Source organism: Populus alba, chromosome 8, assembly GCF_005239225.2.
Source record: "Populus alba chromosome 8, ASM523922v2, whole genome shotgun sequence".
Classification (NCBI taxonomy): Eukaryota; Viridiplantae; Streptophyta; class Magnoliopsida; order Malpighiales; family Salicaceae; genus Populus; species Populus alba.
In genome coordinates this window covers 15,778,155-15,805,123 of record NC_133291.1, presented here as the reverse complement: position 1 = coordinate 15,805,123, position 26,969 = coordinate 15,778,155, and the positions used below count along the sequence as shown (strand labels likewise).

Sequence of the window (26,969 nt, the reverse complement as noted above, 5' to 3'; positions counted from 1 at the left end):
ACCCAGATATAAAACATGGAGAATTGGTCGCATTGTAATGGGTGACCTACCCAGAAAAATGTTGGTGAGGGCTCAAAGGCGCACTCAAAAGGAGGTAGGGTTACAAAACGCTCTACCTGACTGGTGGTGGCTCAAAGGCACACTTGGAATAAGTTGAGGGCTCAAAGGCACACTTAAAAGGAGGTAGGGTTAGAAAACGCACTACCAAAGGGATGAGGGCTCAAAGGCGCACTCAAAAGGAGGTAGGGTTAGAAAACGCACTACCAAAGGGATGAGGGCTCAAAGGCGCACTCAAAATGGAGGTGAGGGCTTAAAGGCGCACTCAAAAGGAGGTAGGGTTAGAAAACGCACTACCAAAGGGATGAGGGCTAAAAGGCGCACTCAAAATGGAGGTGAGGGCTCAAAGGCGCACTCAAAAGGAGGTAGGGTTAGAAAACGCACTACCGAAGGGATGAGGGCTCAAAGGCGCACTCAAAATGGAGGTGAGGGCTCAAAGGCGCACTCAAAAGGAGGTAGGGTTAGAAAACGCACTACCGAAGGGATGAGGGCTCAAAGGCGCACTCAAAATGGAGGTGAGGGCTCAAAGGCGCACTCAAAAGGAGGTAGGGTTAGAAAACGCACTACCGAAGGGATGAGGGCTCAAAGGCGCACTCAAAATGGAGGTGAGGGCTCAAAGGCGCACTCAAAAGGAGGTAGGGTTAGAAAACGCACTACCGAAGGGATGAGGGCTCAAAGGCGCACTCAAAATGGAGGTGAGGGCTCAAAGGCGCACTCAAAAGGAGGTAGGGTTAGAAAACGCACTACCGAAGGGATGAGGGCTCAAAGGCGCACTCAAAATGGAGGTGAGGGCTCAAAGGCGCACTCAAAAGGAGGTAGGGTTAGAAAACGCACTACCGAAGGGATGAGGGCTCAAAGGCGCACTCAAAATGGAGGTGAGGGCTCAAAGGCGCACTCAAAAGGAGGTAGGGTTAGAAAACGCACTACCGAAGGGATGAGGGCTCAAAGGCGCACTCAAAATGGAGGTGAGGGCTCAAAGGCGCACTCAAAAGGAGGTAGGGTTAGAAAACGCACTACCGAAGGGATGAGGGCTCAAAGGCGCACTCAAAATGGAGGTGAGGGCTCAAAGGCGCACTCAAAAGGAGGTAGGGTTAGAAAACGCACTACCAAAGAGATGATGTTGAAACAATGATTTGTCAATGTTGAAAAGCAAATGCATTATGATTGATATGCATGTATACTTACCTGAGAAATATAGGCCCCCATTTCTTCATGGTGTCTTTTTTTCTCTCAAAAGTTGTAGTGTTGGTAGTAACTTCGATGGCTTTTCCAGTTCTGCTTACTCATATTACATCTTGTGATCTTGACCTCTGAGAAGGGTTTGATGTCATCATACATCTTTGTCCTTCACCCTTTATCTTAAAAGTTACCAATTTTGCCCGACATTTTCCTTAGAAAAGGAATCATGGAGCCAGCCCTACCATGTGTTTTTTATTTCCCCCCAGCTTGATCATGCCCCCCAAGTGTTCAACTTGGGTTTAGTGTGGGGTGAGGATATGTGAAAGTAAGTTTGGGTTTTTTGGTACAATGAAATGTTTTCATGCAAAATTTTTGGAACTTTCCAAGTTATTCCAATCACAAAAATTATTTTGACATTGGTTCAAAATAAACTTGTTCTAAAAAATTCAAGTGATTCCTATGGATAGGTTTCTTGAAGTGATGAAAGATTTTTGCTTTTGGTTAAAGATGAAGGTGACATCTGGTTGGTCACAAAAGGTTTAAATGTCAATTTGAGGGTTATTGAGAACCGATTGATTCAAAGCATTTATTTTATTTGTATGAATAATGATTTGACTCGCACGAGAAAGCACTGCATACCAATCTAGATTGCTTGCCTTTGATCAGAAAGGGCTTTATCAGGTATATAATGTAGGCTTTGGCTATTGGTTACGAAGAAAATGGATATGTTGCAGGCTCAAAAGGTGTTTAAGGGACTTTAAGACTAAGGATCACAAGTGCTTTATATCCCGAACTCTTTTGTTCATACATTTTTGGACCTTAGGATTGATTTGTAAAATGGTCCATGGTGCCCCCCCAGTGTTGGGCTTGGGCTCTTTCTCTTTGTTTTTGTTTTCTTCATTTGATTTTGAGCATCATTGCATTGGCCTTGTAATTTTTGCTCAAAATTTTTGGATCCTTTGGATTTTTCTTCATGCCCCCTAGCTTTGTATGGGCACCTTTGATGATTGAGAATTTTCTTTTATGCCCCCCAGTATTGTTTGGGCACTTTCATTGTTTGAAGACTTTTTCATGCCCCCAAGAGTTATTTGGGCACTTTCAATCATTATGTATTTTTTTGCACTTGCCCCCCAGTGTAGGGGTGTGATCCTAGCCAGGGTTATTTCCAAAAAACACTACTGGGCTCAACATGGGACTGCAAATGATATATTTCAGTCTTGTGAAAGGATTATCAAAGATGGCCTTTCCTCATCTCAAATGCACTGCAGTGAGGATCGATAGGTCTTGCTTTCATGCGCATATGCAAAGTGATTTATTCAGTCAAATAAAACTCAGCTTTTGAGTCACCTCATAGTGTTTATTGTCTTTTTTTTTTCTTTCAAGTTTTCTAGGTATATGTGTACCTATTTAAGGAATCACTTGAATTTTCAAAATGCATTTGTTTTGGACAAATATCAACACGATTTTTGTTTTTGTACTCACTTTGGAGGTCCCAAAAAAATATCCTTGAAAACATATGAGATTAATGTATGGGTTTGGAAGAAAGGAACACCAAAGGATTCTTCATGTTGTAGTGTTGTGAGCAAAGTTGCGCTCAAAATGTTATTTACATGTAATAACAACAAAGAAGAGTGATGTGAACACAAGAAAACACATGATCTTATTTCACAAGAGAAGCTCATTAACAAAGAAAGTCTTATTCAAAAGCATTAATAAAAGGAAATAACAAGGCAGGCTTCATTCCTCTATTTTGGCGAATTTGTTCATAGGCTAAACTCCTCTTAAAAGCTCTGCGTAGAGGACTCAAAGACAATGCGGAACAACACCACAGTAAAAAATTCAAGCTATCATGCTGGACCATTGATGCTTTCCAATTCCCCAAACATTCCGTCCTAATATGCTTCAAGCATGATTAGGCAGCGGGTTCGTATTCACATTGGGGGTGTCTTCCAACTCTATCCAACCAGCCTTGATTAATTGCAAAAGCTTTCTCTTGAAGGCGTTGCAGGTATAGATGCTATGCCCAGTAATACCGGCATGGTATTCACAATTGAGTTCTGGCTTGTACCAATTAGGATAAGGTGGCTGCAGAGGTGTTAGAGGTTCTGGTGCTATTTGTCCGATGCTCAATAGCTTTTGATACATCTCATTCAGGGGTAAAGGTAGTGGAGGTAGTTGTTCTTGAACCCTTTGGAAATTTCCAATTTGGCTTTTGGCTTGAAAGTTTTGGGGTTCAGGTTTTTTGATGTTGGCAATTTGGGATCGAGTACGGTAATTTTGGGATGTATTTTTTCTACTCACATAGCCATCTTCAACATGGTGAACCTCTTTTCTTTCGAAGCCTCTTTTCTCGGTTGGTGCAGCAATTCTACCACTCTTGACACCTTGCTCTATACGTTCACACACTATCACAGCATCAGTGAATTGTTGGGCTGAACTACCCATCATATGTTCGTAATATGGTGCTTTAAGTGTGTTGGCAAATAAAGAGACCATCTCTTTGTCCAGAAGTGGGGGATGTACTTGAGCAGCTAATTCTCGCCATCTTTGAGCATATTCCCTTATGCTTTCTTTATCCTTTTTCTCTATATTGGACAAACTGGTTCTGTCGGGCGCAATGTCCATGTTGTACTTGTATTGCTTGACGAAAGCATCCACAAGATCTTTCCAGTTGCGAATTTTTGTATTATCCAATCTCATGTACCAACTCAAAGTTGCCCCACTTAAACTGTCTTGGAAAAAGTGCATTAGTAGTTTTTCATCATGTACTACCTCAGCCATTTTATTGCAGTAGGACCTGAGATGGGTCATGGGGCATTGTGTTCCACTGTATTTGATGAATTTAGGAACACGAAATTTCTTTGGGATAACCACATTTGGGACCAAACACATCTCTGCTGCCCGTACCGGGTCATATAAGTCTAATCCTTCAATGGCTTTGAGTCTGGCTTCCAACGCCTCTATCTTAGCTTGATCAATGCTATCAGATGACTTAGCCTTGTGGGACTCATTAACAGATGCCTTCACGACTGTTGGGGATGGTGCCGGTCTTGTTGACTGCACAAATGTTGGATTTTGCTGAGGTTCTTGACCATGTTCGCTCATTCTTTCCTCAGGCTGAACTGTAGTAGGAGTTGGATCAAAGGTGATCGGTCGATTAGAAGGACCTTCATCAGAGGTATTTCTTAATGTTTGCTTGAGTAAGCTAGTGAGGTGAGCCACACTTATTTTCAGAGACTCCAACTCTTCGTGCAAATAGGCCTCACGTTGAGCACGCTCTTCATCTTCCATGTTTCTCGCTCGAAGTCGGGTGTTGTAGACTTTTTGGGGACCTATATTTCAATCTGTCATGTATGCATGTTAAATGTATGAACATGTAATATATATGATGAACTTGCCCTTCGAGGGGTGACAAATGATTGTAATTGTTGCATAACGAAACAAGAAGCTTGATTCTTGCCCAAACTCTACAATGAAAATTTTTGGAGTGACGATCATGAGTTCAAAATGCTTCAAGAAGGGTTTTCTCGTATGCAAATAACGACAACACTACAAACAAGGACAGGTTTTATTATGTGAACATGGGTAGGTTGGCTATTCAGTCTCTAAAAAAAGGGTCTCTTGCTGTCCCAGTGATCACCCTCGTGGAGGCAATATGGGGGCTTGTAGGTAATGAGATGGCACGTGTACCAACTGTTACCAGTCTAAGCACTCAGTGAAGAGTTGGGGTTTACACAAACTTAAACCTTGACTAAAAGTCGTAAGGTAAGCTGCTAGTCCCCCACTTAACTTAAAGTGTTTCAGTACAAACTATGATATGAATGATGCATGACACAATCTATAATGCATGAACAAATATGTACAAATTTAAAGCATATGAGCAAATAACTAAGGGAAATTCATCTTAAAAATAAAACACAATAAATCTAAAGAAAAAACTAGACAAAACAATGCTTAGTCCACAAGGTCCCCAGTGGAGTCGCCATTCTGTCGCACGTGTGCGGCGGCGCGGCGATCGTCCACCCCAACCCTTCGTGAGGGTGTGGTATGTTGTCTATTTGGCATGGAAAATATGGTGAGACAAGGAGTTCTTTGTCTCTAAGCTAAAAATGGACTGGGAGTCGCCACCTAGTATTCTGGTTACTAGGAACCCTAACTGGTCTCAAAGATGGGGTACGGAGACTGGTTGCGTAAAGGGAAGGTATTAGCACCCCAACTACGCCCTACCTAAGGTAAGCTGCATTGTTTTGTCTGATAAAATCTAAGATCGTGTTGTGGTTTCTTATTGTTTGGAATACGCATTACATGTAATGTCATACCCCAGGTTCTATTGTCCAAAAAAACAAAAAAAAGAATTAAATATCCCGAATATGCATTACGTGTAATGTCATACCCCGAATACTAAGAGACAAGCAAAATAAAATTTTTGTTGTTTTTGAAATTTTGGCCAATATTCTCTTGACTTTAATAAACTGGTTATTAAAGCCAAAAAATATGCTAAAACATGGTTTTTTTTTTGGTGTATGAAAAATACAATATGATTTTTTAGCTTTGAGACACTTGGCCGTATGCACAAAAATATTTTTTTCTTTTTTCAATTTTTTTGTATTTTTGGAAGTTTTTTTTTTGACGAAAACCGGGTATTTTAATATCAGATTTTTTGTATTTTTAATAACATAAAATACCACCCAATATTAATCAAAATGACATAAAAATTACACGGAAAAATTATAAAATGCTGAAAAAAAATGTTTTTTTTTTATTTTTTCTTTGAAATGGGCCGGGTCAGGCCCAAATACATGGGTTGGGCCGAACCTGGCCCAAATGCATGGGCTGGTTACTGTGCACATAGTAACCGGGTTACTGTGTGCACATTAACCAGAGAATTAATTAGCATGTATAGTAACCGGGTTACTGTGCACACAGTAACCCGTGAATTAATTAGCCAGTTACTGTGCACAACACAGTAACTAGCTAATTAATCTTCATCTGCTGCAGAACGTAAACGTTCTGCATGCAGATGAAGCCGAAGCCGAAGCAAAAAAAATGACAGTGGAGAAAGTTACCTGGAACGGTGTTGATGCTGGCAGCAGCTGATGCGGCAGGGGTGGTGGTGGCAGTGCTGGCGGTTCGCGGTGGCCGGAGGTTTTCCTTCTCTCTCTCCTCTGTTTTTTCTGTTTTCTTCTCTGCTTATTCCTTTCTCTTCTCTCGGTCTTCCCCCTCTCTTCTCCCTTCTGTTCCCTCTTCTGTTCCCTCTCTCTCGGTCTTCTCCTCCTTTTTTTTCTCTCTCGGGTCTCCTCTCCTCTATTTATAGAGCCCGTGAGCATGTTTTTTTCATTGTGGAGCCAAGGAACGGGTCATGCGGCGGCTGGTCGGGCGCGGCTGTCCAGGCGTGCCTACCTCAGTTTTGGCGGTGCGGTAGGTGGTCGGCCAATGTCTTCGGTCGGTGGGCTAGAGGGACCGGCGGTCGGTGGGCTTGAGGGACCGGCCTCATTAAATATGCATTCTTTTTCCTTCTTTGCTGCTGTGTGTTCGGCGGGGAAGAAAGGGGAACAGTGCCGTTCAAAACGGCACTGTTTTGAGCTTTCTTTGATTTTTTTTTGTATTTATTATTTTTTTATGGGGACCCAAAAATGGGTTACAACAGCATGACAAAAGTTTCATCAACTTTTCTCGTAAACTAGGTTTCGCAGCTACAGTGTATTGTATCTGGCAAGAACGGAACACAAGGATCTTTGCAGATGTGTCTAAAGCTTTGAATTTGGTTTTTGATCAAATCGAATGTATCATTCGCGATAAGCTTGTTTTGATGAGGAATGTTCAACAAACATATAAAAACATAAGGATCCAAAGACTTTGGAGGGTCAATAACATAGAATCTTAATTTGATGTTTAGCTGGTTGTTTTTGTACCCCTAGCATATCTAGTTGGTCTAAGTTTTTGTTTGGTTATGTGGCTAGCCTGTAGCCATTTGTTGGTTTTCGTTTCTGTCCACATTGTAAATCTTGGGTATGCCCATTATATTTTTTGTATCATTTTCTTTTAATACATAAGTCAGCTTACCAAAAAAAAAAAAGTTGTGAGGTAAAAGGCGTAGAGAGCTTAATAGAGTGAAAAGCCTTGATTTTTGTTTTGTGTGATACACGAGAGGTGTGAGGATATATTTTGTGCTACTAACCAAATTTTTCAGATTCAAAGAATGTCTGAAAACAACGAATCAGTGACACAAAACGTTGACGTAGCTTTCCAATTGCGATCCATAGGCCAGCAACTTGAGCTGTTGTCTAGGACGTACAAGGATCTGAAAGATGAGGTGAATTCGATTAAGCAACAGAATAGCGGGGCTGATCGCCGGGGAAATACGGTCCGTATGGCAGCACGGAATGTGAGATCTGATTTTGAAGAGTTTGTTGATGAAAACGTAGATGGGGGTGAAGATGATTATGATTTTGCATCAGCTGGCCAAGGAATCAGGTCTGGACCGAACAGGGCTAGGAGGAATGTGAATTTCCGTGGCATGAGCACTTATGACGATATGGATAGGGACTTGGACACCATTAAACTGAAAATTCATACCTTTCAAGGTAAAAACGATCCCGAGGCTTATTTGGAGTGGGAGAAAAAGGTGGATTGGATTTTTGATTGTCATAGCTATTCTGAACAAAAAAAGGTGAAATTGGTGATAATTGAGTTTACGGAGTATGCATTGATTTGGTGGGATCAGATTGTGGTAAGTAGGAGGAGGAATGGCGAGCGACCCGTTCAGACTTGGGGGGAGATGAAAGTCTTAATGAGGAGACGATTTGTGCCAAACCACTATTATAGAGACTTATATCTGAAGCTCCAAGGTCTGAATCAAGGTTATAAGACAGTAGATGAATATCACAAAGAGATGGAGATAGCAATGATTCGGGCTAATGTTGTTGAGGATAGAGAAGCCACCATGGCTAGATTTCTTAATGGGTTGAATCGGGACATTGCTAATGTGGTTGAGCTACAACACTATGTAGAGCTAGAGGACATGGTTCACATGGCGACGAAGGTGGAGAGACAACTTAGGAGGGGGCATGCTCGGTCAGCGTTTAATTCGGGTTCGTCATCATCTTGGAAGCCGAATCTAAAGAGAGAGGGCACTGTCCGCCCAAGGTCCTTTGGTCCTTCTAGAACTGAACCACCAAAGGCTAAAGTTGATGTCCCTACTGATGCCAAAGGTAAATCTAAAACTCAACCTAAACGTACTCGTGATGTTAAATGTTTCAGGTGTCAGGGACACGGACATTATGCTTCAGAGTGTCCAAACAAGAGAATCATGATGATTAGAGATAATGGTGATGTGGAATCTGAAAGTGACAGTTCTGATTGTGAAGGCATGCCACCATTAGAGGATAGTGATGGGGATGAGTTAGCATTACCGGTTGAGGAGTCCTTGGTTATAAGGCGAACACTTCAGGTTCAGGTCAAAGAAGATGATACTAATGAACAAAGGGAGAACATCTTCCATACGCGTTGCTACGTACAAAGAAAGGTGTGTGGTTTAATTATAGATAGTGGAAGCTGTGTTAATGTTTGCAGTGCCACCCTTGTTAGTAAACTGAATTTGTGTACTGCTAAGCATGCTAAACCATATAGATTGTAATGGCTGAATGATAGTGGTGAAGTGAAAGTGACTAAACAGGTTGTGGTTCCATTTTCGATTGGGAAATATGTTGATGAAGTTCTGTGCGACGTGGTACCAATGCAAGCAAGTCACATCTTGTTGGGGAGACCATGGCAATATGATAGGAAGGCAATTCATGATGGGGTTAAAAATAGGTATACCATTGTAAAAGATGGTAAAACCATCACTCTTGTACCTCTTACACCCAAACAGGTGTATGATGATCAAATAAAGCTAAAAAGTGAGCATGAAGCGATGGGGAGAGAAAATCAAGGTGAGGAACAAGGGGAGAGAAGACCATCAGATTCGGCTAGAACCCAAACCACTACAACCCATTCGGCCACCCATCCAAACACAAGCAAATATTCGGCCAACACTCCAAACAAATCAAACCATTCGACCACAACTCAAAAACACCCTAATCTGGTCGAGAGTGGAGGTAAGACAAGAGGAGTGAAGAAAGTCAACAAGTGTGATGAGAATTGTGTGGAAAAACTAAAGAAACAACCCAATTTTTATGCTAGAGAGGGTGAGGTCAGATCTGTATTTTTCACTAACAAGCCAATGATCTTACTTGTGTACAAAGAGGCTTACTTTAATACTAATGATCTTGATCATATTGTGCCTAGTGTTGCTATTTCTTTGTTGCAGGGATTTGATGATGTGTTCCCTGACGATACTCCTAGCGGATTACCACCATTGAGGGGGATAGAGCATCAGATTGATTTCGTACCCGGCACTTCAATTCCTAACCGACCAGCTTATAGAAGCAATCCCGAGGAGACGAAGGAGCTTCAAAGGCAAGTTGATGAGCTGATGGAAAAGGGCTACATTCGTGAGAGTATGAGCCCGTGTGCTGTACCCGTGCTACTTGTGCCAAAGAAGGATGGAACATGGAGGATGTGTGTTGATTGTTGGGCCATCAACAACATAACGGTAAAATATAGACATCCCATTCCTAGGCTTGATGACATGTTAGATGAGTTACATGGATCAAGTATTTTCTCTAAAATTGACTTGAAAAGTGGGTACCATCAAATTAGGATGAAAGAAGGTGATGAGTGGAAAACAACATTTAAAACTAAACATGGTTTGTATGAATGGTTAGTAATGCCATTTGGACTTACAAATGCACCTAGTACATTTATGCGCTTAATGAATCATGTTTTGCGTGCATTTATAGGTAAGTTTGTGGTTGTGTATTTTGATGACATTTTGATATATAGCAAGAACTTAACTGAGCATCTTGATCATTTGCGTAATGTACTTAGTGTGTTGCATAGTGAGAAATTGTATGCTAATTTTACAAAGTGTGCCTTTTGCATGGAAAAAATTGTGTTTCTTGGCTATGTTGTAACTGCACAGGGTATCGAGATGGATGAGGAGAAAGTTAAGGCCATCCGGGATTGGCCTACACCCAAATCGGTAAGTGAGGTAAGGAGTTTTCATGGGTTAGCTAGTTTTTACAGGCGTTTTGTGAAAGATTTCAGTACAATAGCTGCCCCTTTAAATGAAGTTGTTAAAAAATCAATTGGGTTTAAATGGGGGGAGGAACAAGAATTGGCATTTGTTCTTTTGAAAGAGAAATTATGTTCTGCACCTGTTTTGGGTTTACCTGACTTTACGAAAGCATTTGAAATAGAATGTGATGCGTCTGGAATAGGAATAGGTGCTGTTTTGATGCAGGATCGGAGACCTATTGCGTATTTCAGTGAGAAGTTAAGTGGAGCGACCTTGAACTATCCAACTTACGATAAAGAACTCTATGCATTGGTAAGAGCACTTGAGACATGACAACATTACTTGTGGCCAAAAGAGTTCGTAATCCATTCGGATCATGAGTCCTTGAAACATCTGAAAGGACAAGGTAAGTTGAATAGGAGGCATGCAAAATGGGTTGAATTCATTGAAACTTTCCCTTACGTAATCAAGTATAAGCAAGGGAAAGAGAACATCGTAGCTGATGCACTCTCGCGCAGGTATGTTCTTTTACACACCATGAATACTAGATTGTTAGGTTTTGAATATGTGAAGGAATTGTATGATAATGACTCTGACTTTGCTGAGATTTATAATGCATGTGGACATTCGGCTTTCGGTAAGTTTTATTTGATGGATGATTATTTGTTCAAAGAGAATAGATTGTGTGTTCCTGCTAGTTCTTTGCGTGAATTGCTTGTTCGTAAAGCACATGGGGGTGGTTTAATGGGTCACTTTGGGGTGGCGAAAACCTTGGATGTATTGCATGAGCATTTCTATTGGCCAAAGATGAAAAGAGATGTGCAACGAATTTGTGAACAGTGCATTGCTTGTAGAAAGGCAAAATCTAGAGTACAACCGCATGGACTATATACACCACTACCTGTGCCTACTGAACCTTGGGTAGATATCTCTATGGACTTTGTTTTAGGTTTACCTAGGTCAAAGAAAGGTAGAGACTCTATCTTTGTTGTGGTTGATAGGTTTTCTAAAATGGCGCATTTCATTGCATGCCATAAAACAGATGATGCATCTCATATCGCAGACTTGTTCTTTAGAGAGATTGTACGTTTGCATGGCATTCCTAAGAGTATAGTGTCAGATCGTGATGTTAAGTTCCTTAGTTACTTTTGGAAGACCTTATGGGGAAAGTTAGGAACTAAACTCTTATTTTCGACAACATGCCATCCTCAAACAGATGGACAAACTAAGGTAGTGAATAGAACATTATCCCAACTTTTACGTGCTGTAATTCAAAAGAATTTGAAAAGTTGGGAAGAATGTTTGCCTTTTGTTGAGTTTGCTTATAATAGAACTGTGCATTCAACTACTACTTTTTCTCCTTTTGAAATTGTTTATGGTTTTAATCCACTAACTCCTATGGACTTAATTCCTTTACCTTTTGAAGAAAGGGTAAGTTTAGATGGTGAAAAGAAGGCAAAGATGGTGAGAGAACTCCATGAGGGAGTTCGACTACAAATAGAGAAAAAGAACAGACTTTACGCTTCTAAAGCAAATAAGGGACGTAAACTGGTTGTTTTCCAACCCGGTGATTGGGTATGGGTGCACATGCGTAAGGAACGATTTCCTAACCAAAGGAAATCAAAATTACAGCCTCGTGGTAATGGTCCTTTTCAGGTTTTAGAGAGAATCAATGACAACGCATACAAAATTGACCTTCCAGGTGAGTATAGTGTTAGTGCTACCTTTAATGTTGCTGATCTTACTTTGTTTGACACAGATTTTGATTCGAGGTCGAATCCTTTCGAGGAGAGAGGGGATGATGCGGACCAGCCCATAACCACCAGCAAGGACCCATTACATGTTCCAAATGGACCAATGACTCGGTCTAAGACAAAGACATTGAAAGACGCATTGAATGCATTAGTTTTGAAGGTTTCCACCAAGTCAGAATTGAAAGGTCCATTGGAGTATCAAAAGGAGATCCTAGTACATCTTATCCATGTGGAAGAGGGGTCCAATACAACCTTATTTGGGCCATGAGATAAGGGCTTTATTTTATTTTGTTAGCTACAACCCAAGGCTTGTTTGGGCTTAATTCATACTTTGTTTTAAGTTAGGATCCAAGGCTTGTTTGGATTAAGTTATGGGCTTTTCATTTTAGGGTTTTGGGCCAGTTTTGAGTGGACCTCATATAAGTCCACATAAAGGGTCCATTAGGGTTAACTTTTCAAGAATTATTTAAACTCATGTAGGCCAAAATTTCGGCAGCTTTGATGATAATTACTTCTGAATTTTTCAGTTTTAACGTGTGAGAGCGATTCTTACATTCTTCAGTTCTTGAACGAACTGAATCTGACTTATCGAAGATTAACTGGCTTCGTGATGTCATTCTACTCATTCCAATAGTGTAGGTGCCTTGGGGCAGGTTTCCATTGTGTCGCACTCCTATCAGACCTATTTCGGCTTTCCGAGATCAGATCTCAATCTTGATTGTGGGTTGCGTGACCACGTGATCACGAGGTTCGCATCACAAAGTATCATTCTAGTCTATCCTCCATCTTATTTACCTTAAATCACTACAATCCAGCCTAAATACCAAAAGAAAGACAACACAACCAGTCCCATCCTTCATCCATTTTCGTTAGAATCATTGTTGCTGATTTTTAAATCATTCACGGCACATCATCTGGTATCAGAGCATCAGTTGCGATCTAAGACAGGAGCCAAAAACAACAACAAGAAGAAGAAAGGTTTGCTGGAATTGAGGTTGGCAGACTTAACTATGGCTGGAGATAAAGAAGATTTGCCAAGAGGGTTAAGTTTGGAACAGGCACAGGTCATGGGCTTACAACGATCTCATGCTGAGATTCGGGATGAGATGACTGGAATTCGTGAACAGTTGAATACCCTTATGCAAAGGATGCAAAGAAATAATTTGCAACCCCAATCGAGGCAAGCACTTAGGGTGCCACGAAATGATATTATAGAAGCTGACGAAGATCCAAATGGGGATGATGAGGCTGATGATAGGGTCAGACCAAGAAGGCAGAATTATAATCCTCCTAATGGTCTCAAACTTAAGATTCCACCGTTTAGAGGAAGTAGTTCACCTGAGGAATACTTGGAGTGGATTCAGAAGGTTGAAAAGGTGTTTGAATGGTATGAATATTCTGAAGAAAGGAAGTGCAAGGTGGCAACACTTGAGTTTACAGATTATGCTCCTTTATGGTGGGAAAACGTAAAGATTCAGAGGATAAGGGATGGAGAGGAGGAGATTACAACATGGCCAACTATGAAAAGAGTGATGAAAAAGAGATTTGTTCCTGATTACTATAAATAGGAGCTATACATCAGACTTCAAACTTTGCGACAGGGATCCTTGACTGTGGAAGAGTATGTGAAAGAGTTTGAACTGCTGCTGATTCGATGTGAATTGATGGAACCTCAAGAGCAAACAATAGCTAGATTTCTTGGAGGGTTGAGGAAGGATATAGCTAATGTTGTTAAGAAGGTGGAGTTTTTTTTTTTGGTAAGCTGACTTATGTATTAAAAGAAAATGATACAAAGAACATAATGGGCATACCCAAGATTTACAATGTGGACAGAAACGAAAACCAACAAATGGCTACAGGCTAGCCACATAACCAAAACAAAAATTTAGACCAACTAGATATGCTAGGGGTACAAAAACAACCAGCTAAACATCAAATTAAGAGTCTATGTTATTGACCCTCCAAAGTCTTTGGATCCTTATGTTTTCATCTGTTTGTTGAACATTCCTCATCAAAACAAGCTTATCGCGAATGATACATTCCTTTTTTTGGTAAGCTGACTTATGTATTAAAAGAAAATGATACAAAGAATATAATGGGCATACCCAAGATTTACAATGAGGACAGAAATGAAAACCAACAAATGGCTACAGGCTAGCCACATAACAAAACAAAAACTTGGACCAACTAGATATGCTAGGGGTACAAAAAACAACCAGCTAAACATCAAATTAAGAGTCCATGTTATTGACCCTCCAAAGTCTTTGGATCCTTATGTTTTCATCTGTTTGTTGAACATTCCTCATCAAAACAAGCTTATCGCGAATGATACATTCGATTTGATCAAAAACCAAATTCGAAGCTTTAGACACATCTGCAAAGATCCTTGCATTCCGTTCTTGCCAGATACAATACACTGTAGCTGCGAAACCCAGTTTACGAGAAAAGTTGACGAAACTTTTTCCATGCCAAGAGACAGTGGCCAATCGAATCCATTCATCCAAGCTTTTTGTCATTCTTGGAATGTCGCATCTGTCACAAACATTCCACCATAATGCCTTCATAAAGGAGCATTCAAAGAACAAGTGATTGTGATCTTCATTATTGCGGAGACAGAGTGAGCACCTATTAGGACCATGAATACCAAACCGATGAAGTCTATCCTGCGTTGAGAGTTTTCGTTGGATAGCCACCCAAAGAAGAAATGCATGTCTTGGGACAACATTCTTGAGAGAAGGTGGAGTTTAGCAAGGGAATACCAGTTCTGATTCTTTGAAGGGAAAGGAGAAGGTGACAGAACCTCAACACCCTAGGAGGTCTCGGGACATCAAGTGCTTCAAGTGAAGGGAGATTTGTTGGTTGTTCAACGGGTTCTGAATGCACAAATTGACGTTAGTGATGAGCAATGCGAGAACATCTTTCATACTTGATGTCAGATTCGAGATAAGGTGTGCGGGATGATCATTGATAATGGAAGTTGCACTAATGTTGCGTCAACTACCTTGGTGGAGAAATTGGGTTTAAATACCCTTCCACATCCCAGACCCTATAGTTTGCGATGGCTGAATGAGAATGGGGAGATTCGGGTGACAAAGCAAGTTCGTGTACCTTTTTCCATTAAAACCTATCACGACGAGGTTTTATGTGACGTTGCACCAATGTCAGCTAGCCATTTGTTGTTGGGTCGTCCATGGCAGTTTGATAAGGATGTGACCTACAATGGACGAAAGAACACTTATTCTTTTATGCTGAATGGAAAGAAGGTGAACTTGTTACCATTGAGTTCTCAACAAGTTAGAGAGGATCAGTTACGAAGCCAACAAAAGGAGGTGACATCACGAAAGGGGCTGTTGTTAGCCAAAAAAGGAGACATCAAACAAGCATTAGCCACAACAGGGATTGTTTTCATGGTCTGGGCAAAGCAACTACTACAAGTAGAAGGATTGGACTTACCAAGACAGATTAAGGAATTACTTGAAGAATTTAAAGATGTGTTTCCAGATGAATTACCTAAAGGATTACCACCTATTCGTGGTATTGAGCATCAAATTGATTTGCTGCCGGGAGATTCACTTCCTAATAGACTAGCATACAGATGTAATCCAGAGGAAGCAAAAGAGATTCAAAGGCAGGTCGGTGAGCTCTTAGAGAAGCGCTATGTGCGAGAATCACTTAGTCCATGTTCCCTACCTACTTTGCTTGTACCGAAGAAAGATGGTACCATGAGGATGTGCATGGAAAGCCGCGCTATCAACAAAATAACAGTTAAGTATCGATTTCCTATACCCAGACTTGATGATTTGCTTGATGAGTTGCATGGTGCTGCATTGTTTTCTAAAGTCGATTTGATGAGTGGCTATCACCAAATTAGAATGAAAGAGGGAGATGAATGGAAAACAACATTTAAAACTAAACAGGGGTGATATGAATGGATGGTAATGCCGTTTGGGTTATCTAATGCGCCTAGTACATTTATGAGGCTTATGAATCATGTTTTGAGGAAGTATATTGGGCTGTTTGTTGTAGTATATTTTGATGACATCCTGGTGTATAGCAAGACCTTTGACGATCATGTGAAGCATCTTAGAGTTGTGTTTGAGACTTTGCAAGATTCTAAGTTGTATGGGAAACTCACAAAGTGTTACTTCTGTAAAGAAAGTGTCGTGTTTCTTGGATATATTATCTCTAGCAGGGGAAGAGTTGATGAGGAGAAAATTGAGGCAATTCAAGACTGGCCAAAACCTGCTAGTATCACTGATGTGAGGAGTTTCCATGGTTTAGCTTTTTTCTACAGGTGATTTGTGAAAGATTGCAGCTCTATTGTTGCTCCTATGACAGAATGCTTGAAAAAAGGGAAGGAGTTTAGATGGAGTGAAGATGCGCAGAAAGCTTTTGAGATAATTAAGGAAAAGTTGTGTACTGCTCCAGTTTTAGCACTTCCAAACTTTGCTAAAACATTTGAAATAGAGTGCGATGCTTCCGGGGTTGGAATTGGTGCTGTTTTGATGCAAGAAAAGAGACCGATTGCATTCTTCAGTGAAAAGTTAAATGGAGCGCGTTTGAACTACTCTATTTACGACAAGGAGTTCTATGCTTTGATTCGGGCTCTGGAGGTATGGCAGCACTACTTGTTGCCTAAAGAATTTGTTATACATACTGATCATGAAGCCTTGAAGTATCTTAAGGGGCAAAACAAGCTGAATCAAAGACACGCTAAATGGGTGGAGTTCATGGAGTCATTTCCTTATGTCATAAAGTACAAGAAAGGGCAAGTTAATGTGGTTGCTGATGCTCTTTCTAGGAGGTATGCACTGATCTCTATGTTGAATGCAAGGCTGATGGGTTTTGAACAGGTGAAGGATCAATATGCCAATGATTCCTACTTTGCTAATGTGGTTGCCGAATGTGCAAAGGGAGCTTGTGATGGGTTCTTTATGTATGAAGGTTACTTGTTCAAAATAGGCAGAATGTGTATTCCTTCAGGTTCGTTACGGGAATTGCTCTATACCAACTAATGTGAACCTCGTGATCACGTGGTCACGCAACCCACAATCAAGATTGAGATCTGATCCTGGAAAGCCGAAATAGGTCTGATATGAGTGCGACACAATGGAAACCTGCCCCAAGGCACCAACACTATTGGAATGAGTAGAATGACGCCGTGAAGCCAGTTAATCTTCGATAAGTCAGATTCAGTTCGTTCAAGAACTGAAGAATGCAAGAATCACTCTCACACGTTAAAACTGAAAAATTCAGAATAATAATCATCAAAGCTACTGAAATTTTGGCCTACATGAGTTTAAATAGTTCTTGAAAAGTTAACCCTAATGGACCCTTTATGTGGACTTATATGAGGTCCACTCAAAACTGGCCCAAAACCCTAAAATGAAAAGCCCATAACTTAATCCAAACAAGCCTTGGATCCTAGCTTAAAACAAAGTATGAATTAAGCCCAAACAAGCCTTGGGCTATAGCTAACAAAATAAAATAAAGCCCTTATCTCATGGCCCAAATAAGGTTGTATTGGACCCCTCTTGCACATGGATAAGATGTACTAGGATCTCGTCTTAATACTCCAATGGACCTTCCAATTCTGACTTGGTGGAAACCTTCAAAACCAATGCATTCAATGAGTCTTTCAATGTCTTTGTCTTGGACCGAGTCATTGGTCCATTTGGAACATGTAATGGGTCCTTGCTGGTGTTTCTGGGCTGGTCCGCATCAGCGAGAGGCTGATAGTGGTGGTCTTAGTGGTCATTTTGGGGAGAAGAAGACTTATGAGCTGCTGAAAGAACATTTTTTTTTGGCCCAGTATGTTACGGGATGTACACAAGGTGATTGAAAGTGCTATCTGCAAGAGAGCTAAGGGTAAAGAGAATGCGTATGGACTATATATTCCACTGCCTATTCCAATGCATTGGATGGACATTAACATCAACTTTGTACGTGGATTACCAAGAACACAACGTGGGAAGGATTCAATAATGGTGGTGGTTGATCAAGTCTCCAAAATGTCCCATTTCATTCCTTGTAAGAAAACTGATGATGCAGTACATGTTGCTGATTTGTTCTTTCAAGAGATTGTTCGTTTGCATGGAATTCCTAAAAGCATTGTCTCTGATCGTGATACAAAGTTCTTAAGCCACTTTTGGAAGACTCTTTGGAGGAAACTTGGAACGAAGGACATAATTTCTCATCTTTGCTTTGCCGACGACTTGATGATATTCAGCAAAGGGGATGTACATTCAATTCGTATGATCAAAAATGTACTCACAGAGTTTTAAGTTCTATCAGGTCTATATCCAAATCCAAACAAAAGTGACATCTTCTTGAGCGGTCCGTTAGGTGCTGAGAGGGAACAAATTATCAATATTCTTGGGTTTAGAGAGGGGGAGCTTCCTATGAAATATTTAGGAGTGCCTCTTATCTCGTCCAGACTAAAGCCTGTTAATTGTAAGGGCCTCGTGGATCGAATTACTGCTAAAGTTCGACATTGGACCTGCAGAACACTCTCTTTCGCAGGGCGAGTACAACTGATTAACTCAGTCTTATTCTCCATCCAGGTCTATTGGGCATCTCTATTCCTATTACCTGGGGAAGTAGTGAAAAATGTTGAGCAAATTATGAGATCCTTTCTTTGGTCAGGTTCAGATATGAGCACTACTAGGGCTAAAGTGGCTTGGGATCAAGTATGTCTTCCAAAAAAGGAGGGGGGGCTAGGCATAAAAAGGATAGCTGAATGTAACAAGATTGCCTTGTTGAAACATATTTGGAACTTGTGCAATGACTCAGATGGCTCAATCTGGTCTACTTGGATCAAATCCAATCTCTTGCGAGGTAGGAATTTTTGGACAATCAAGGCGCCAGGAAGCTGCTCTTGGGCTTGGGGAAAGATTCTAAAGCTCAGATCCTTAGCATGGCCAAAGATGAAGCACATCATCAGAGATGGAATGACAACCTCTCTATGGTTTGACAATTGGCATCCTCACAGCCCGCTCGCTGATGCTTAAGGGACGTTTCATCTATGATTCAGGTATCGAACACAACGCGAGAGTGAACGTGCTGATTAATAACTTAGAATGGAGAATTCCTATCACTCATGCTATTGGCTGGCACCCCATTATAGAAGCTATTCCTTCCACATCTACTCCTAAGAGGCAAAATGATGAGATTGTTTGGTTGGATTCGCCAAATCAGAGTTTCTCGGTCAAAGTAGCTTGGGAACAACTAAGAATTCATCATCAAATGGTTGATTGGCATGACATCGTGTGGTTCAAGAATGTTTTCCCAAGACATGCATTTCTTCTTTGGGTGGCTATCCAACGAAAACTCTCAACGCAGGATAGACTTCATCGGTTTGGTATTCATGGTCCTAATAGGTGCTCACTCTGTCTCCGCAATAATGAAGATCACAACCACTTGTTCTTTGAATACTCCTTTGCGAAAGCATTATGGTGGAATGTTTGTGACAGATGTGACATTCCAAGAATGACAAAAAGCTTGGATGAATGGATTCGATTGGCCACTGTCTCTTGGCATGGCAAAAGTTTCATCAACTTTTCTCGTAAACTGGGTTTCGCAGCTACAGTGTATTGTATCTAGCAAGAACGGAACACAAGGATCTTTGCAGATGTGTCTAAAGCTTCGAATTTGGTTTTTGATCAAATCGAATGTATCATTCGCGATAAGCTTGTTTTGATGAGGAATGTTCAACAAACAGATGAAAACATAAGGATCCAAAGACTTTGGAGGGTCAATAACATGGACTCTTAATTTGATGTTTAGCTGGTTGTTTTTGTACCCCTAACATATCTAGTTGGTCTAAGTTTTTGTTTTGTTATGTGGCAAGCCTGTAGCCATTTGTTGGTTTCGTTTCTGTTCACATTGTAAATCTTGGGTATGCCCATTATATTCTTTGTATCATTTTCTTTTAATACATAAGTCAGCTTACCAAAAAAAAAAAAAAACTTGGAACGAAGTTACTTTTTAGTACAACATGTCATACACAAACTGATGGACAAACTGGGTAGTAAATCGAACTTTATCTTCTTTGTTACGAGCTGTTACACATAAGAATTTGAAGAGTTGGGAGATTTGTTTGCCTATTGTGGAGTTTGCATATAATCGTAGTGTGCATGGGGCCACAAAATTTTCACCATTTGAGGTTGTGTATGACTTTAATCCTTGTGTTCCTATTGATCTTGTTCATATTCCAATTGATGAGAGGACATCTATGGATAGAATTAGAAAGGCCGAATTGATGAAGAAACTACATAAGTAAGTTCGACTACATATTGAGGAGAAAACAACAAAGTATGCTAAACAAGCTAACAAGGGGCGAAAGATGGTCAGGTTTGAACCTGGAGATCTTGTTTGGATTCATATTAGGAAGGGCAGATTTCCAAGCAAACGTAAGTCCAAGTTGATGCCAAGAGCTGATGGTCCATTTCAGATTATAGAGAAGGTGAATGACAATGCGTATAAGGTAGATCTTCCTGGTGATTACAACGTATCAGCTACTTTTAATGTGAAAGACTTGACTCCATACTTGGATGATGATGACGATTCTGATTTGAGGACAAATCATTATCAACCCGGGGCTGATGATGTGCATCATGGGAATTATAATCCATCTCGTAAAGCTGAATCTAATATGCAAGAGGGTACAGATGGTCCAATGACAAGAGCGAGAGCAAAACAACTACAACGAGCCATGACGAATCAAATTGCAATGATTGAAGCTGCGTCGGAGTTAAAAATTAGCAATCAGTTTGAAATTGGTTCAAGGGTGCTTATTTGCCTACAATTGGAACTTGGATATGAGAAAAGCCCTTAATGGTTATTTTCATGCTGGGCTACTTGTATTTGGATTGATAATGCAAGTGAAGGAATTGATGTTGTTTACGGTCAGAACAGTAAATGGATTTGAACCCGAATTTGAAGTCATCTAATGCATGTGAAAGCAAGATTTATGTAGGTAAAATTCAAGTTCAGAACGTGATCTTTCTAGATTGTCCAACCATGATTGCATTGGACTTTTATGTCAAAAGTTATGGCTGTTTTAAATTTGGTCTGCTTATGTTTCAGAAATGTCAAAAGAAAAACGTGTGTTAGTTAAATTTGTCTATTGACTTTATTAATAGTCTAGTTTTTAGGCTTGACTTCTATCATGTTGAATTCACCTAACATTGGAGGGATGTTCCAATGATAAATAAAGTATCAGAATATGTAATAGACACTTTTGGCCAAAATTTGAAACTTAATTCAGAGAATTAAGAGTTGTTCTTCCAAATTCGTTTTGTGAAGAACCCTACCTGACTTATCACTCTTTAATCACAAAGAATGTGGCGTTGAAATCTTAGATTGATCTTTGTGGCGTCCAGATCGACTTATCAAAGTATCATTCTAGTCTATCCTCCATCTTATTTACCTTAAATCACTACAATCCAGCCTAAATACCAAAGGAAAGATAACACAACCAGACCCATCCTTCATCCATTTTCGTTAGAATCATTGTTGCCGATTTTCAAATCATTCACGGCACATCATGATCAGTAGGAGGAGGAATGGGGAGCGACCTATTCAGACTTGGGGGGAGATGAAAGTCTTAATGAGGAGACGATTTGTGCCAAACCACTATTACAGAGACTTATTCTGAAGCTCCAAGGTCTGAATCAAGGTTATAAGACAGTAGATGAATATCACAAAGAGATGGAGATATCAATGATTCGGGCTAATGTTGTTGAGGATAGAGAAGCCACCATGGCTAGATTTCTTAATGGGTTGAATCGGGACATTGCTAATGTGGTTGAGCTACAACACTACGTGGAGCTAAAAGACATGGTTCACATGGCGACAAAGGTGGAGAGAACACTTAGGAAGGGGCATGCTCGACCAACGTTTAATTCGGGTTCGTCATCATCTTGGAAGCCGAATCTAAAGAGAGAGGGTACTGTCCGACCAAGATCCTTTAGTCCTTCTAGAACTGAACGACCAAAGGCTAAAGTTGATGTCCCTACTGATGCCCAAGGTAAATCTGAAACTCAACCTAAACGTACTCGTGATGTTAAATGTTTCAAGTGTCAGGGACATGGACATTATGCTTCAGAGTGTCCAAACAAGATAATCATGATGATTAGAGATAATGGTGATGTGGAATCTGAAAGTGACAGTTCTGATTGTCAAGGCATGAATTATCAAGGATTCATAAAAACCCGTTACTCTCTCTCCTCGCTCTCTCTCTCCCTCTCTCTCTAATCTGTATTGCTTTTGATCTCCTTGGTTCACCGTTGGATCGTCACCATTTTTTAGTATATTGTCCGTCAGAACATGTTCTACATCTTGACCGAACGGATCATCATTCCAATCAATGAACTGTGAGATACGGGCCTTATAATTCTGGGGTTGTTGAAGCTCGATCTCTTTGGTTCACCGTTGGATCGCCACCATATTTGAGTATGTTGTCCATCAGAACATGCTCTACATCTTGACCGAAGGGATCATCGTTTCAATCAATTAACTGAGAGATACTGGCCTCATAATTCTTTGAGATAAGGTGAGTAGCTGCATCTTTTCAGTGGGTTTTCTTTCTGGATTTCCAATACCAGCTATAAACATGATAATCTCTTATTAGAGCTTGCTCTCTCTAGTATTTGTCTATTTCCATAATGTCTTTATGTTCTGGTGTGGAATCTGTTCCAAACCTTAGCTATAACATTGAACAACACAATGAAGTTAAGTTTGGACATACCTTAAGATTAGAGCTAAAAGATATGTTGAATAGTCATCGTATGAAGATTTCTCAGTTTACTAGTGACCATCAAGCTGATTTTGAAGCTATCATAGAGAAATCTTCGACTATCCAGGCTCCTCATGTTGTTTCAGCAATGAACCATGTGCTGGGTTCTGAAGTTGATGAATTGAAGGTAGGGTCTCAGCAACAAGAACAACTAAACCTTAAGACCAAACTAAATTTTTTAAATGCTTTGAAGGGTTCTGTTGTTGATGTCAAGGAGGGTAGTAAGAACATTGATTTTCATCCAGTTCGAAATCTGCATTTTGAACCCCTGGCTATGACTGATGGTCGTATAACAGTAGCTCCTCCGCGTGATGTTTTTTACGATGGCTGTGAACTTTGGAAATCCACCCTAGTTGGTCATTTTGTGGGTCAGAAATTACCATATCCTGTTGTTAATTCGATTGCCAAAAGGATATGGGGCTCTTATGGTCTATCAGAAGTTTTATCTTCGGAAAATGGTTTCTACCTTTTCACTTTTGATTCTGTTGATCGCGCCACTAATGTTCTGGAAAGAGCCCCATGGCACATGGCAAACAGACCTTTGATGCTTAAACGTTGGCAACCGAACATGCAATTTTTGAAAGACGATTTGGTCAAAGTTCCAGTATGGGTTAGGCTGTATAATGTTCCTCTTAAGTATTGGACTATTAAGGGGCTGAGTTGTATAGCGAGTGCTATTGGGGTTCCCCTTCATGGTGATCGTACTACATTGTTGCGTAAAAGGCTTAGCTACGCAAGAGTTTGCATTGAGATTGATGCTTCTAAGACAATGGTTAAGGAATACGACCTTCGCTGTCCAAATGGGGTATTCGTAACAATATCAGCTGATTATGAATGGATACCGTCAAGGTGCAATAACTGCAACATCTTTGGACACACCACAACGATATGTACTACTAACAAAATTGCTCATCCTACAATGGTGGCAGAGGGTGCGAGGAAAGTAGGAGCTGTGATCTCTAAATCTGCGGATAACAAACAGAATCAGTTTCAATGGCAGGTAGTTGTTAAACGAAATAAGGGTTCTGTAAGTGATGAGAATGGTCTGTGTGCATCTAAAGTGCATAAGAATGAGAATGAGAATGAGAATGGTTGCTCAACATCTGGGATACATACGTCTGATTGTAATGATCATGTGACATCAGATGTGTGCAATGTTATTTGCCATGAAGACAAAACTCCAACCTCTCCTCATGTTTTGAGAGACATGGAGCAGGAGGAAGGGGCTACATGTACTGCTTTAGATCAAAGTTTAGTCGTCTCCAATACAGATGCTTGTGCGACCGTGAACCAAGTTCTCTCAACTATTAGTGATGAGCTGAATGTTGATGTTGCAACAATGAGAGGTGATATAAATGGAGAACAAAATGAGAAGGAGCCGACGCCACTGATCCCGACAAGTCCACAAACTTCGACTTCCACCGATGGGAAAACTGTTAATCAGTCAGGTATTAAGGCTGGCAACTCTCTGGAGAAAAAGAAAAAGGGTTCAAAGAAGAATAAGAAATCTAGCTCCCCGCGGGGTGGCACGTCAAGGTAACCTTTATGTTGCTGTTTGTACTTCTCTCTATTTTCTTATGATGATTGGATGTTGGGATGTTAGAGGTTTGAATGACCCCATAAAGCATTCAGAATTACGTCGGCTAATCCATCAAGAGAGGATGGTTTTTTTTGGTTTGGTTGAAACTCGGGTTAGAGAAAAGAATAAAGATAATATTGCTAATCTTCTTTTGCGTAATTGGTCCTTCTTGTACAATTATGATTTCTCTTCCCGTGGTTGTATTTGGGTTTGTTGGAATGCTAATGTGGTGAAGATGGATGTCTGCGGTATGTCAGACCAGGCTATCCATGTTTCTGTCACTATATTAGCTACCAATATTTGGTTTAATACTTCAATCATTTATGGAGACAATAATGCATCCTTACGTGAGACATTATGGTCTGATATAGTGAGTCGTGGTGATGAATGGGAGTCAACCCTATGGTTCTTATGGGTGACTTTAATGCTATCCGCAATCCATCAGAAAGGTCAGAAGGGTCTTCTATGTGGGATGGTCAGATGGACAGGTTGGAAACATGTATTCGAGATGCGAAAGTGGATGATCTTCAGTATTCTAGTATGCATTATACATGGACGAACCAATGTATTGAGAATCTGATTATGCGGAAGCTAGATAGAGTGCTTGTGAATGAGAAGTGGAGTCTGCACTTCCCATTGTCGGAAGTGAGATTCTTGCCTGCTGGTATGTCAGATCATTCTCCCATGGTGGTAAAGGTTACTAGCAATGTTCAGAACATAAAGAAACCATTCAGATTCTTCGATATGTGGATGGATCATGACGAGTTCATACCCTTGGTGAAGAAAGTATGGGATCAACATTCGGGGGGTTGTCCAATGTATCAGTTGTGTTGCAAACTAAGGAAGCTAAAGCAGGAACTTAAACATTTCAATAAGACTCACTTCTCCAATATTACAGATAGAGTCAAAGATGCAAAAGATCACTTGGATAAGGCTCAACAGGAGCTGCATACAGTGCCTGAGAATCCAACTTTACGCATGCGAGAAAGAGATGTTGTTCGTAACTATGCTTCTATCGTCAGGGCAGAAGAGAGTTTTTTCAAACAAAAGGCAAGGATTCAATGGCTTAGCTTGGGGGATCAGAATACTAGCTACTTCCACAAATCAGTAAATGGAAGATAGAACAGAAATAAGCTTCTTTCCGTTACAAGGGAGGATGGGGGAGTCGTTGAAGGACACGAGGCAGTCAAATCAGAAGTAATTGCATACTTCCAGCGTTTGTTGGGAGTGAAACAGATGCCTAGGGCCTTGAACGAGGAAGTGATGCAATCGGCAATTAACTGCAAACTATCTTCAACACAACAGGATGTTCTAGCACAAGAAGTAACAAGGGAGGAGATTAAGCATGCTATGTTTAGTTTGAAAAACAACAAAGCCCCTGGTCCGAATGGCTTCAACGCAGGTTTCTTCAAAAGAATGTGGCACATAGTGGGGGAAGATGTAATCAACGCTGTTAGCTCCTTCTTTCAGACTCGTAGAATGCTTTAAAGAGATGAATGCTACATCCATTTCCCTTATCCCTAAATTTGGTAATCCTATGAGGTTGATAGATTTTCGTCCTATATCCTGCTGCAATACAGTATACAAATGCATCGCGAAGATTCTAGCTGGGAGAATGAGAGTTGTTTTGCCATCCTTAGTAGGTCCGTATCAGACAACTTTTATCTCTGGATGGAGAATCAGCGACAATATTCGTTTGTCTCAGGAGTTAATGAAAGGCTATCATAAATCTACGGGTCCTGCTCGTTGTGCTATGAAAGTAGACCTGATGAAGGCTTATGACTCAGTTCGGTGGGATTTCGTTGATGCTACGTTAATAAAAATGGGATTCCCTAGAACAGTCATTGATTGGATCATGGTTTGTGTTACATCATGTCAATTCTTAATCAACGTCAATGGTGAACTTCCAGGTTACTTTCAAGGGGGGAGAGGGCTGAGACAAGGTGATCCATTATCTCCATATTTGTTTGTCCTATGCATGGAAATCCTGTCAGGGCTATTTTGCAATATGAGTGCCAACCAAAACTTCAAGTTCCACTGGAGATGCAAGAAGGACAGAATTTCTCATCTTTGCTTTGCCGACGACTTGATGATTTTCAGCAAAGGGGATGTACATTCAATTCGTATGATCAAAAATGTACTCACAGAGTTTCAAGTTCTATCAGGTCTATATCCAAATCCAAACAAAAGTGACATCTTCTTGAGCGGTCCGTTAGGTGCTGAGAGGGAACAGATTATCAGTATTCTTGGGTTTAGAGAGGGGGAGCTTCTTATGAAATATTTAGGAGTGCCTCTTATCTCGTCCAAACTAAAGGCTGTTAATTGTAAGGGCCTCGTGGATCGAATTACCGCTAAAGTTCAACATTGGACCTGCAGAACACTCTCTTTTGTAGGGCGAGTACAACTGATTAACTTAGTCTTATTCTCCATCCAGGTCTATTGGGCATCTCTATTCCTATTACCTGGCTAAAGTGGCTTGGGATC

The 26,969-nt window shown here is 40.6% G+C and overlaps 1 pseudogene; it reads left to right on the top strand.

The window, feature by feature from the left end:
• The first annotated feature begins 7,771 nt into the window (after positions 1–7,771).
• Positions 7,772–24,446, top strand: LOC140955875 (uncharacterized; annotated as a pseudogene).
• Positions 24,447–26,969: the final 2,523 nt, after the last annotated feature.